At 39.6% G+C, this 14,821-nt stretch overlaps 1 pseudogene; it reads right to left on the reverse strand.

Moving 5' to 3' along the window:
• Positions 1-12,048: 12,048 nt before the first annotated feature.
• On the reverse strand, positions 12,049-14,503 carry LOC116639056 (annotated as a pseudogene).
• Between the last annotated feature and the right edge of the window lie 318 nt (positions 14,504-14,821).

Here is a 14,821-nt window from a genome sequence, read left to right on the forward strand (position 1 = left end):
AAAGTTATAAAACTCAAAAAAAATGTATTATACTTAAATATAATTCTGACACAAAAAGATATGCCTTTAACCTAAAAATATCCACCTAATTTAAAACACTAGCTCAATCAATTATTTAAGGTGACATAAATTCAGGGACCATCCTTATGTACATCCTACATATTAAATGGTAAATAAAAAGTTGCTAAATAAAAAGCAAATTAATGGAATACCATATTAAAATTCATAATTTTTACATCAGACATCTTCTAAATTGATAATTGATTATAAATTTTAGTCTAAACATGTTTTTCACAATTTTAATAAAAATTAAAATCTTGCTTGACTTCCATGATTAATAATGATACATACTAATTACACTTAATTTAAATAATTTGTTTTCCGTATACAATATGGATACTTCAGGCAGTCACAAATGCTTTTGTTAATATCATTATTTCTACAGTGTTTTCATATTACCTCACTTTTAGAAAATATCATGAAAATGGATATGTGACAGAAGGACGTTTTATCCTTCTTATCTCACCCAAATTTGTGCCTTCTCTAAGAACTGAAACAAAATTGAATAATTAGATGGAGGCTTGAAACATGGCCAATATGAACAAGAAAAGCTTTGTTTTTCATCCAGATTATTTTAACTGAAAAATCCAAAGGAATAAGAGCTGCCTTCCGGGAACCACAGTATAGGAAATTCTGACTTTCCTCATCCAGGATAGAGCCGAGGCAGAGGGCAGAAATGAGAAAGACAGGTGATAAGAGAGGGGAAGGTGGGGGGGGGGGGGGGGAAGGAGGACAACTAAGATACAAAAAAAACAGAGGATCATGGGAGAAGAGAGTTAGAAAAAGGACCAAAGAAAGAGGAAGTAGCTAGAGAACCATCTGAGGTGAACTCTGTATGACCTAATGGAAATAAGCCAAACACTGTATTATCCTTTGAACACTTTTTATATTTAATCTCATATGTAGTAAGATTTCTGATTATGCAGTGGTAACTAGATATCCTGGTCCATAGTATGGCATTATTAAGGAATTGGGGGAGCAGTGCCTCAATATATGGGAATATTAAACTTAGGCAGTGATTCCAGTTATACTGAAATTAAAACTCTCTGTAGAACCAAGTGAGGGGGTTCCTGGAAGTCAGCTAATTCTAGATAGAATGGTGCTGAGGATGTTAATAGAAATAAGCAACAATGGTGTCTAGATTATTACTCTTTCAGAAAAAGGATGTGTTGGAGATAGTTTTAATCACAGCATTGCAGCCAGTAGGACAAATATATGTATCAGGAAGAGATGATTCAACTAGAAAGTTGGAACTGTGCTTTTCTGAGTAATTTTATCACTCTGATCCCTTCAGGAAAAAAAAAAAAAAAATTAAGATTTTATTTATTTATTTGACAGAGAGACAGCGAGAGAGGGAACACAAGCAGGGGCAGAGGGAGAGGGAGAAGCAGGCTTCCCGCCGAGCAGGGAGCCCAATACGGGGCTCGACCCCAGGATGCTGGGATCATGACGTGAGCCAAAGCCAGACGCTTAAGGGCTGAGCCACCCAGGCGCCCCCTTGAGGAAGTATTTTGTACAACATATTATAGGAAGGAACCCATGAAGGTAGTTTACATATCTGAATTATACAGTTCTCTGAATTGTTTCTGGAGAAGCGCAGGTGCTAGCTCGCCCCAAGGCTGCTTAGGCACTGGGCACCCAAAGAGGGCCTGAACCCAGCAGTGGCGGGGGAAATAGCACTAAGTTAGACCCCTCCAGGTATCGGTCAAGATTTTTGTGCTGGAATTACAGCATATTTCAGAAAACAAAGTGAATAAACTTTGCACAGGATATTTGGGAATGTTGTACAAATCTCTTCCTAAAACAAAGCAAACCGATTTATTATGGAAAGATTTGTGGTATTTGCTTGAAGAGAAAATTGCAAAAGAGAAGAGTAATGGAGGAAAGAGAACCACGCACAAACCAAATTCTAGAAGTTACAGGAACTTGGGAGAGAGAAGGAAATTTACAATTATTAACAAAAAAGAAAATATAGTGAAAAAGCTGGACAATGGCAGATGAAAGCAGTAAAGACAATGGCAATCTGGAACTTATAAATCTGTATGAATTAGACCTCAGTGGTTTGAGACTACTAAGTTTAGCAATACCTAGGAAAGCCTGTCATAATTTTGGAAGTTCCAAGGAAGGCTGTGGACCTTTGAAAAAAAAAAAAAAAAAAATTGTAACAATGGAGTACTTAGACATCACTGGACTGGTGGTATAGGTAATCTATTTGTAACAAACTTTATCCTGTGCCAGACCTTAGCCTATTATTGTCTAGACTGGACAGGGAACTGAATAGAACCAAGTTCTATATACATGCTCTGTGCTGATAAATAACAGCAGAATCCAGAGGTACTAGTAGGTAGCTTCCACCTTCTGGCGTCTGAGAATAAGGAAGGTGGGAGTAGGGAAAGTAAAATAGTCTACTTTGAATTTAGGGATCCTTGACAAGACCATGTAGTTTGGAAAATGCATTTTGGAAGATGCAGCCAGTAGGAAGCTGGTTTCTCTTTCTCCACGAATGAGATAGAGAGTTTTAAAAGGGAATGGCACCTAATGGAATTATAGAATTCTTTTATTTTTTTAAAAGATTTATTTATTTATTTTAGAGATTGGGAGAAAGAGAGAGTGGGAGAAGGGGAAAAGGAAGAGAGAGAGAATCTTGAAGAAGACTCCCCGCTAAGCGTGGAGCCCAATGTGGGACTCGATCCCAGGACCCTGAGATCATGAACTGAGCTAAATCAAGAGTCACTGCTTAACCAGCTGAGCCATTCAGATGCCCCAAATTATAGAATTCTTAAAAAGACAGAGAAATGTTAGGATTCTCCTTAGGGAGATCACTGATTAAAGGCACTGCACTCATGAATTTTAAATAAACGACACTAGTCTGTATTAATATTTTATATAAAAAAGACTATTAATGAACACATGAACAAAATAGATTAGTGCCTTGGATCCTGAGTTCAAGATGCATTTAAAAAAGATTGTAAGCCAGTATATTCAGTGTTAGATTTAAGAAATCAATATTTTAGTTATAGAGAAGTCCTCTTTCCTCTGCCCACAACAAAGGTGAGGGCTCAAATTTGAGTCATCGTATATCCTTGGTATGCTAATCAAAATATTCCATACATCAAGAGTTTGTTTGAAGTTGCTATTACAGATGATGTGCTGTGTAAGTAAATTAATTATACTTAAATATATATTTATTTTATTGTGATGCTTATCTCAGCAATCATGATGTTATTGACTGTATTATTTTTAGAATATTAAGTGTGCAATAAGCCTATGGTCCTTGTTTTGGGGATTTTTTTTTGCTGGTCTCTCTGGGGCATAGTCTTTTTCCTTCTTCAATTCTATGGCAAGAATTTCCATGATTAGTAACTAGGCTCTGGACATTTTCTATGTATTACCATGACCTCATAAACAAGCTAAACACATATCTAATGGAAGCTTAAATAGATCATTATTAAAAGGTTACACTTCCCATATATTATGATGTATGAGGAGTGGGAACCAAAATCATATCTAATTGACAATGCCTATTGAACCATAAGGGAAAAGATCAGCCTTACAACTGATACCTTTGGAAGATCACTGATTTGCATACTTCATCACACTCAATCTTTTTCAGTCTTTTCTTCTTTTTTTCTTCAATCTTTACAATATCTCATGGTTTGCTTCCTTCCCAAAGTTGTACTTTAAAGCATTCCTCTTTCTTCCTGTTTAGCTACCTCCTTCCTCCATTCTTCCCACTAGAGAAAGAATCAGTCCTTAGTTACTCCTTCATGTCTTGCAAATTCTGGCTTCTCTTAACAGTGTAGTAATAGAAGCTTTCCTTAACCCAGGTAGACTTGGAAATATTCATCTTTCCAGAATTTAGCTACTCTCTGCTTTTTATTCCTTAGAACTTGATGTTTTATGTAACTTAAAAGTAACCAAAGAACAACTCTACTCCTTGATCATGAATCCTTTGGCTGATGATGCTTGGCTTCCAAGCACTCTAATACTTCAGAAGCCTATAGGGTTATTAATCAAGCAAATCAGCAACTACATTGACTCAATTTTCTTGCAGGATTAGTTTCACAAAATTCCACTAACATATCTGTATCTTGTAAATTCTATTTCTCTTGATATTTATATTTTGTGCCATATTATATTTTATAATATTGCAACATTGTTAGGTTACAAATTTTTAATACCTAAGGGAGCACTCTTAATTCTTTTATGCTATAAAGATAGCAACTTATTTTATATCATATTTTTTCCCTTGAAAGGGAAAATGATGGTGACATTGCAAACAGATAAACATCTAAGTTATGACTAAATATAGAACAAAAGACATCTTCTACAAGAGTGAAACTGGAATATTTAACACTTATTCTATTGCCTTCTCCTAATGTATTCCAAATTATTATTAAATTAATTTAGAATGATGAACATGTCACTTTGGTACATTGCCTCTTAATATTCTACCTCAATTCAGCAATGTAAAAATGCTAGATTCAGAGTGCTGCTGGGAATAAAAAGATATGGTCATACCCTGAAATCATTTTATATTTTTTACTATCTCATGTCATATTCGGGAAAAATTTCTAGAAAGGTAATGTGTCTCTTCAGCTTACATTTTACAGTACATTTTATGAAATCATTTGAAAATCACTAAAGAAAAGTCACATTCTACATGAGACAGTGAGTGATAGCAAAGTGAGGTTGGTGAAATACAGATATTTTTATTTACACTTCTGTATGAGAAGTGTGGTGTGTGTGTGTGTGTTGTTGAATATTATATTTCTATATATTTTATGTGTTGGATGTTTGTAAAAATGTTGGAAATGCTGGGATTGTCCAAGGACTGCATAACTTTGAATTTAACCCTAGGAATCCAAGACTGGTTTATATACTAAAGGTAAGTAATGTAATACAACATATTAAAAGAATAAAAGACAAAGTAATACATGATCATTCATGATGAAAAATCTCAACAAATATTTTCAAAATACCAAAGTATTATATCATGACATTTTATAAGAAAATATATTCCAGAATATTAATTATAAAGAAACTATTTGGAAAGATCTGCTCTTAATGACAAGTCCTTGTGTCACAATTTGTTCAGGGACTATCTCTGATAGGATGGTTGGCCTTCCCTAAAAAGTTGAGGAACCAGATCAAAGGCCAATGTAAAATACATTTATTGTATATTCACTAAATGAGGTTGATGCTAAGGGACAATGAATATGTAAATATGTAAAAATGATAACTTACAACTTACACAAAATGAGGGAAGAGCTATTTCTTGCAGCAGTGTTTAAAATACATGATTTCCCTCACAAATGTCATTGAGGTTAACAAAGAGTTCTCTTTTTTAAGAAGAATTGTGTAAATATATTAATAGCTGAACCCAATAAAGAGGGAGGATGATGGGGGCATCTGAGAATGAATCATTCCTATGAGAAGTAAAGTTTTAAAGAAAAGGGCAGGGGGATGGAGGCAACAAAAGAGTAGAAATGGTGAGCCAAGCCTAAGAAGCCTATCCAGGAAAATGTTCATCTTATCAAGTCAATTCTAACTGCTACCACTGTCTTCAGCATCTCGTATTGATCTTCAATTACTCATCAAGAGATCATCACTGTCCTCCCCAGCTGGATTATAAACTGCTTATGTGTCTTTCCCATAGTGGGTTTTCTAGATTTTAGAACTATGGTCTATGAATAAAAACAAAACAAAACAAAAACCTCACAAAATTATTAGATTTTTTATTTATATGCGGTTTTAATCTTAAGCAAGAAAGGATTAAGTTTTACTACTATTTCATGTTTAAATTAACTGCAATGCCAGTTTATCATTTATAAATGAATACATGCTATTTATTTTATTTAAAATAGAATGTGTGCATGGTATACACAACCTTTCCAATTGGTGTATGTTGTCTACATTTCAATACGAAAATTATTTTGAAGAACAGCTTTTTGAATGTTTCACAGTATAATTTACTAGTGACAAATTTTTCATCATGATGATCAGTTATGAACGATGAACAGAAAGCTTTGACTGGAATCAGACTTAATATTTTTATTGCTTAAATGAACTTTGAAGTCCTATGTGCTGATGTTCTTAGGTCTTAACTCCTGAAAGCTTATTCAACACTACTATTATCAAATGCAGAGTATTTCTACTATCAAAATAAAGCCAATTCATTCATATTTCTCTTCCAATTGAGCTTTTTAGTCCTGGGCTGTTACTTAAACAAACAGATTATCTTCATGCGGAGTTTATAAAGGGAACAGAAATAAATTGGTAAATAATTAAACACAACTTGCACTTAAAAACATACCAAAAATGTCGGCCCTGAGCAGGACCCCTGAGCAGGCATTGTGATGAAATTCTTGTAAATGAATTGGAGTCCTACCAGCGCATAGCATGGCACCGAGAACTGACTGGATGTGTATAAGCTTATTGTCTAGGCCGGAAACACACACACACACACACACACACACACACACACACTATATACATGTATAGCTATACACACTCACATGCACACACACATCTCAGAGCCCTTGCTTTCCCTTTTCAGTGACCCGCTGCCTTGATAATACAAGAAGTTTTTTCCCTCTTTCTTAATTAGGAAATAAACCCTGGTTTTCTTAGAATCTACATCCCCTTTGCTCTTCTTGACTTCTCATTATTCTTTATTTTTTTTTTACATTTTTAAAATTTTATTAGGTTATGTTAATCACCATACATCACATCATTAGTTTTTTTTTTTTTTTTTTTAAGATTTTATTTATTTATTTGAGACAGAGAGAATGAGAGAGAGAGAGAGAGCACATGAGAGGGGGGAGGGTCAGAGGGAGAAGCAGGCTCCCTGCCGAGCAGGGAGCCCGATGCGGGACTCAATCCAGGGACTCCAGGATCATGACCTGAGCCGAAGGCAGTTGCTTAACCAACTGAGCCACCCAGGCGCCCACATCATTAGTTTTTGATATAGTGTTCCATGATTCATTGTTTGCGTATAACACCCAGTGCTCCATTCAGTACGTGCCCTCTTTAATACCCGTCACCAGGCTAACCCATCCCCCCACTCTCTTCCCTCTAGAACCCTCAGTTTGTTTCTCAGAGTCCATAGTCTCTCACAGTTCGTCTCCCCCTCCGATTTCCCGCCCTTCATTTTTCCCTTCCTACTATCTTCTTTTTTTTTTTTAACATATAATGTATTATTTGTTTCAGAGGTACAGGTCTGTGATTCAACAGTCTTACATAATTCACAGCGCTCACCATAGCATATACTCTCCCCAATGTCTATCACCCAGCCACCCCATCCCTCCCACCCCCAGAAATGGACCCTCAACTCTAAGGTCAACTAATCTTTGACAAAGCAGGAAAGAATGTCCAATGGAAAAAAGACAGTCTCTTCAACAAATGATGTTGGGAAAATTGGACAGCCACATGCAGAAGAATGAAACTGGACCATTTCCTTATACCACACACAAAAATAGACTTCTCAGTTTTCTAAGAAAACTAACCTGGTCCTTAATTCACATCTATTGCTGTAGGTATCAATATATCTCATAGTCCTTAATATGCCTGGATTATGTCTGAATATAAACTATTTTCAGCTAATAAGATAGTCTGCCTGTAAATAAAGTTACAAATGCAGTGATGTACAGTAGACACAGTTAACCTTTTTTAGCACATGAAATTTGAATCAAGTGTTTGAAAATTGGACAAAATTGTAAACTAAGCAGCAATGGATCTCTTAGAATCAAGGTGTCCATTATTAAAAGCATGTGGCTTCCACTGTAAGTAACAATAAATGTTTGTTGAGCAGAATACTAGCAATACTCCCAGGTATAATCTCAGTGCTCATTTATATCCTTTAGACTTCCCAGGCCAATGCAGAACAAAGTCCAGGCTTATTTGTGAACTTGGATTTGTAGAATTAGAACAAAGGTCATTTATCCAAATGTCTCTGGAATTCTTGCTTAAAAAAACCTCAGAACCCATCTCACATCACTGATACAATAATTTAACAGTAATAAACATGATAACATTTCCATTTCTCTTGTAACTGTCTTTGAAATGATCATGAGCTTGAATGAATAAAAAATGTCTTATTTATTCGCCTTTTCAAATACCACCACATAAATGATTCAGGCTTTGTATTACACCATGGAATCCTTGATACTTTTCTTGCAATTCCTTAGTTATATCTGTCTTTCTCAGGTAGATTCTAAGTTTTGCACAAGCCTTTCCATGGTAGGTCCTCTGGATTCTAGAAAAATGGTGTATGAATATAAACTATTAGATCTGCTAATATGTAGTTTTAATCTTAAGGAAGGAAAGGGTAAGTGTTACAAATACTTTATAGATAAATTAATGGCAAAGTAAGTTTATAATTTACAAATGGATGCATACTGTTCACATTTTAACAACTAAAAAAATAACAATTTTATTGTGTAATTCATGTATAAACATTTTTGGAAAATACTGTTCTGAAACATAAGTCACCTTGAGAATATTTTCCTTGTATATATCTTTGAGTCATGAATGTAGTCAAGTGTATGACATAGTAGGTCTGTAATATTCTATACAATGAATGAAATTCATTGTGATTTGCTTCAGAAATAGAAAGGTGGCTATTTATTCTCAAATCAGATGACCTACTTTATACTTTTAATTTGATCCCTTTTATCATAAAATAGAGAATATTAAATGAAATTTAATATAAGAAATAAAATCATCCAAGCAGAGCAAATCCTTTGATTTTTGCGTTTTTGCCACAGTCTTAGTATAGTACTTTAAACACAGTTGTAATCAAATCGTACCTACAATTTTGTGTTCTGCTTAATCTCCATTTTCTATACCACAGCGGGTTTCTTTTGTTGCTGTTATTTCTCTATAGTTTACATCAACATAATAGAATGCCACACTCTTCCCTGTGCATTGTTCTGCCCACACCACTTCCTGTCAGATACATCTAATTTTCTAAACTGTGAACAGCTTTGCATCAGTGTCATCCATTTCCATCACTTAATTACACCCTGCAGCCACAATGTACACTGTTCAATACAGAGTTTTAATGTTGAAAGTTGATCAAAATCCAACTTGCAATACAATTTTGCAACTATGTGCCTGGTTCTTGGATTGATAAAGAACGCTGGGGGCGCCTGGGTGGCTCAGTCGTTAAGCGTCTGCCTTCGGCTCGGGTCATGATCCCAGGGTCCTGGGATCGAGCCCCACATCGGGCTCCCTGCTCCGCGGGAGGCCTGCTTCTCCCTCTCCCACTCCCCCTGCTTGTGTTCCTGCTCTCGCTGTGTCTCTCTCTGTCAAATAAATAAATAAAATCTTTAAAAAAAAGAACGCTGTCCATATTTATCCATGTATATCTAAGGGGTCACAAATGCAAATGTGCTCAGGATCCGGGCAATAAAGGCAACTAGTGAAATGCTTAGGCTGAAAAAGGGCCACTCTTCACACCCTATTAATAATTAGTAGGTTCAAAAAAATACGAGTCTGTGCAAACCGTGACTCAGAACGCTGGCCCTAACTAAATGGCACATCTGCTATTTAGCTTCGGTTAATTTTTCACATATGGTCTTGCTGTTCAACTGAAGCCAGATTTCTGCATTTTTAATTTTTTTCTTTATGCGGTGCAAAATCTTAAGTTCTATGTGAATTCTCCAAATCGTTAAACGTTGGCAAAGATTTGTTTAAGGCCCTACGTCAGAGACCAAATAAGATATGTCCAGTTCTTGAGAGCTCTGAAATAGCAACATGGCTGATTGTAATGCTGTATATGCGTCTTAATAACACGCTGGTTTTAATACTAAATTTAATAAAACTGCAAAATCGATTATGGATAATCTGGTCATTTTTTCTTATTTTGTACATAGATATGGAGATCCAAAATGGCTAGCTGATTTACCTCAAGGTGACATGACTGGAGAGCTGTCATTAATACCAAGAACACTTGACTCTCTCTTCCTCTCTCTGATTAAAATGTTAAGCAATTTCAAAGGATAAACAAACAAACAAACAAAATCAACTTTCTCTAGTATATTAGTAGCCATAATTTAATAAAGTGAAATTTAAATTCCATATAACTTTATTCCTAATCACATGAAACTTCAAATTAATCAATATTTTAGGAAAATAATAAGACAAAATGAAACAAATAGTATTAGGTTTCATAAAACAACTTTCTGATTGTGTTAATAGTTTATTATAGAGGTGACATTAACATTCACATATATAACATAGATCTATTAATGTAATTAAAACTGATATTTAGAATCATGAACTGAAAAAGCTTGAAAAAGACAAAAGTTTAGTTATAAACTCTGTCACTATTTGGCAAAGGACAAATCATTTACCTTGGTTAATCTAAAATTTCTTCATCTACAGAAAACTCCTAAAAACCCAATCCATAATCTTTTTAGCCAAATAGGAAATTCATGGGTTCTTAAAATACATAATCCAAAGGCATCACTAGCTCCTGGTAAGTCTAGAGACTCCGAAAATGGCATCAAGATTCAACTCTGCTTCTCTGTCTCTCTGTGTGGCTTTTCTTCGTTGGTTCTGTGAGCAGGCAATCTCATGCTCCATTGTGACCCTATGGCTGAGAGTTGCTTCCAAGTTCATACCACATAAAGCCCAAGAGTACATTTTTTTTTTTTTAATTCGAACAAAAATCTTAGAATAGTTTTGTTCATGGCTTTAGCCTGTTCCCCACCTTCCAGAAATCTGCATGGGAATGTGATCTCACCAGTCAGTCACAGCTGGATGGCCTGGCCATCAATCGAATATGATGTGGTCAGCAACACCTGAACCAGCGGGCCAAGCCTTTAGAAGGAGTAGTTCACAAGCAAAGCACAGCAATTTCCTAAGAGGAGATGGATACGAGGTAGGAAAATTAACTTATAATCTCTTTGACATTGCCTGTTTTTGCAAAGTATTATATATATACATGAGTAATGTTATATGACAGTATGAAGAAAACAGCTATTCCTCTTTAAATCAGATACTTTTGAATGTCACATTACCATATATAATTACCAAAAGAAGAACAGATGTATGTGTGTGCATCTATATATAAGTAATATAAAAATAGTACAAGGAAGGGGCGCCTGGGTGGCTCAGTTGGTTAAGCGGCTGCCTTCGGCTCAGGTCATGATCCTGGAGTCCTGGGATCGAGCCCTGCATCAGGCTCCCTGCTCAGCTAAGAGTCTGCTTCTCCCTCTGACCCTCCCCCTCTCATGTGCTCTCTCTCATTCTCTCTCCCAAATAAATAAATAAAATCTTAAAAAAAAATAAAAAAAATAGTACAAGGAAATATATTCAGCATTTGCTTAATAGCAACTAAAATAAAAATATTTTTGTCATCTCTTTTAAAGTTTGTTTAAATCGATCCTGGTGGACAGAAGGATAGTATGTATGACAAGAAACAATTTTTTACAACCAAGTTGATGTCAGTATTAACAAAGAAAATAACTCTCTCATATTATATATATGTATATATTTTACTTTTGTAACATTTCTATTACATCAAAAAGTGACACATCCAATAATCCAATAATCCAAACATGATGTTTCTTTTGTATTGTAGCTACTCATTTTGAGTAGATTGTCTAAATTTTTAATTTAGATAACTCTAATAGATATTTAAATTTGACTAGGTATTTTGTTATGTAGGCTTTTAGATAAAATTTAGCATTTTAATGAGAGCTCAAGGTCTTTCTTATCTAACACATCTGTGCTGTTTCTCCAGATGTACTGGCCTTCATTTAGACATCTTACTCTTGACTTGCTTTTATTTATTTATCTATTTATTTATTTATTTATTTATTTATTTATTATTTATTTATTTATTAGATGGGGTAAGGCATATTTCATCAAGAGAAAAAGCAAAAGCAAAAAAACTGCGAGGGCATAATTTGTCCAAAGAATGCAAATAAGAAGAAAGCAGGTGTACGCCCTAAGTGATTTAGAAACCGGCACACATGCTCAGTCACTGTGCAGAAAGCTCAGGCACACGGTGCTGGCATAAGCAGGGGCCCCAGCTATGGGGTGGGGCTCACTCTGGGGCTGCAGCCCAGTGAGGTCATGCAGGATGGTGCAGAAGGAGGGCAACTGAGCTGGTTCACAGGTCAGGCCCTGGCTGGTGAGCGGGGCCGGCTCTGGGCATGAGGGCAGAGGAAGCCTGTGCTGCTTCTGGTAGAAGCACTGTTTCTCCAAGGGGCACAGCCCTGCAGAGGGACCTCTTTAACGAAGTAGATCCCCAGGACGGTGTCGCCAAAGCTCCATTTATCGGCTGTGGTGGTTAGGCTGTTGGCACTGCCAGGCACTCGGGGGCTGTCCAGGGGACCTGCTCTATCCGCCTAGATAGCTGAGGCTGCTGGCCAGCTGCTGGGCCACTGCCACCTTCCAGGCTACTCTCCAGCCTCAGCCACACGTCCAGAGGCCCATGCTCCACATACTGTGTCACCAGGACGTTCTCAGAGCTGTGCATGCAGATGCCATGCACCAAGGCCAAGTGCACGTGGGGGATTTGGCTCACAAGTCTGGCTGTCTTGTAGAAGGCCAAGGGAATGTCCTGGTGGCAACCCTGAGTACCAATCGTAGCTCCTGCCGATGGGCCCCCACTGGATGTACCGGGTTCCCCACCATCTGTCGTTCCCTCCTTGTGGCCTCTGCCCCTACTTGTAAGATGCCCTCCTACACATTGTTCCTCGTGCTTTGGTCCAAGTGGGACAGCTGGGTTATATCATCCTGGCAGACCCGGTGAGGTGGCTGAGCTGGCTGTGGTTGGGTGACTTCGTGCTGGCCTGAGGCCCCCACATGATAATGAGGTTGGATATCTCTCCCGGCCATGGCAGGCAGCAGCAGTGCAGGAAGAAACAGTTGTCAACCGCCCACAGTAAGCGACCCTGCAGGGTGGCTCGCAGCTCCCGCATGCTGGGGAAGGACTGGTCCCAGCCCTCCAGAGTGGAGGACCCAGCCTGCCGCTCAGTGGGAAATTTACACAGGTGCGAGTGCTGCGTGCTGGTCACCCGGTCACGCTGGGCCACTGTAAGGGTGAGGCGGCTCAGGTGCTTGGTGCTCCGGCGGATGAAGTAGAGGCCATCCTTGGGCTGCACCTCGGCCAGCACGAAAGGCTCCGGCAGGGCTCTGTGGATATCATGCTGGGTGCTCATCACCAGCCCTTGAGGTAGGGGTTCCAGTCGGCTGTCAGGTGGAAATAGCCATCCACCAGCCATACCAAGGACAGGGCCACAGCCCAGGAAGGCAGGGTCAGCTCCAACCACTTGTCCTGACTGTGCATGTTGATGCGGGGTTCTTTCAGTACCACATGGGTGATATCCTGGAAGTCATAGCAGTAGGCCCATGGTGCTTCCTGAGGCCTGTCCCCTGGCTGGTTGCCCACATCTTGGGTCTCGGTTTTCTTCCCAGATGGGCCGGCATGGGGATTCCTGGGACCCTCTGCCTGTCCCGGCTGCCCCTGGATGCCACCAGTAGCTGTCACTAGCACCACACGAGCAGGGGGTCCAGTGGGCAACTCCGGCCCAGGCTCTGGAAGGGCCCGCCCGCTATCCTGGATATAGCAGGGTTCCCCCAGCAACCCGGCCTAGAAGCTCCAGGTGGCACACTGAAACGCAGGGTGGCGCCTGCTCGAGTGCAGCGGGTACTTGACCATGATGACCTGCTGGGAGACCAGGCCTGGCTGGAAGGCCCGCACAAACCTGCAGGAGGTGCTCCTCCGGCGCAGTGATGTCAACTCATCATGTGGCCAGATCTTCATCCTGAAGGAGGGTGGGAAGCAGTCGTTGGAGCTAATGTTCTTGACCACCTTCTCCAGGGGACACCATTGCAGAGAGCGGGTGGCAGAGGTGCATTAAAGGCCATGCCCAGACTCTGGTCCTTCAGATGGTGGCTCTCCTCTTTGCACAATACCTCCCACAGGAATGCCAATGTCATTCATGAATTCATGCTTGCCCTGCTCAAAGAGGTACTCAAAGGAGGCTGGGCTCAGGAGCGGCACCCCTGCTCTGCGTGTTCTGAAGAAGACTCGGCCTCTGTGGGCCCACAGCCAGACGCGGCATGTCCTGAGGATTCATGCCGTGCCAGTTCCAGGAGTAAAACCTTATGTGGAGGTGCCGCTGTCAGGCTCTCATCTCCCAGACCTCTGAGATGTGATCACAGGCAACCAGACCTGGGCCTGGGCCCTGAAGACAACAGAGAGACTGGAGCAGCGTGGAGTGATGTTGACTTTGTGTGCGATGTGGATACAGACCTCCTCTGAGGTTAGTGTGGCCTCGCTGAAGGTGACCCAGGGGTCCCCGCCGCCAGGGTCAGCCCAGTGCAGAAGGACCGTCAGGCCTCCCCTGGTGGCCACAGGCTGAGCTCCATCCCCATTGGGCCTGCTGTCCCTGGTGGCGGCACCCTAGTGGCACAGAGGCATCCTCATGGCTGCTGGCTTGGTTTCTCACAATCACCAGGCAGATAGGTGTGGCCAAACAGACTAGAAGGCGAATCTTGGCTCTCCCAGTGTCAACTCAGGCAAGCCACTTAGTCACAATGGGCCTCAAGTTTCCCACTGGAAAATGGAGCTGCTGAGAGCATTGCCGTGGAAAAGAGGCTTGTGACATCTCTACGCAGTTCTGCATGTTACACATTCAGCAGAGCACCTTCCCCGGGGGCTCAGGCTCCAACCCCAGACGCCGCCCCACGGTCGCTGGCAGCCACCACCCTCCTGACTTGCTTTTAATAACTTGATGGG

This window comes from Phoca vitulina, unplaced genomic scaffold (genome assembly GCF_004348235.1).
Source record: "Phoca vitulina isolate PV1807 unplaced genomic scaffold, GSC_HSeal_1.0 scaffold17, whole genome shotgun sequence".
Lineage (NCBI taxonomy): Eukaryota > Metazoa > Chordata > Mammalia > Carnivora > Phocidae > Phoca > Phoca vitulina.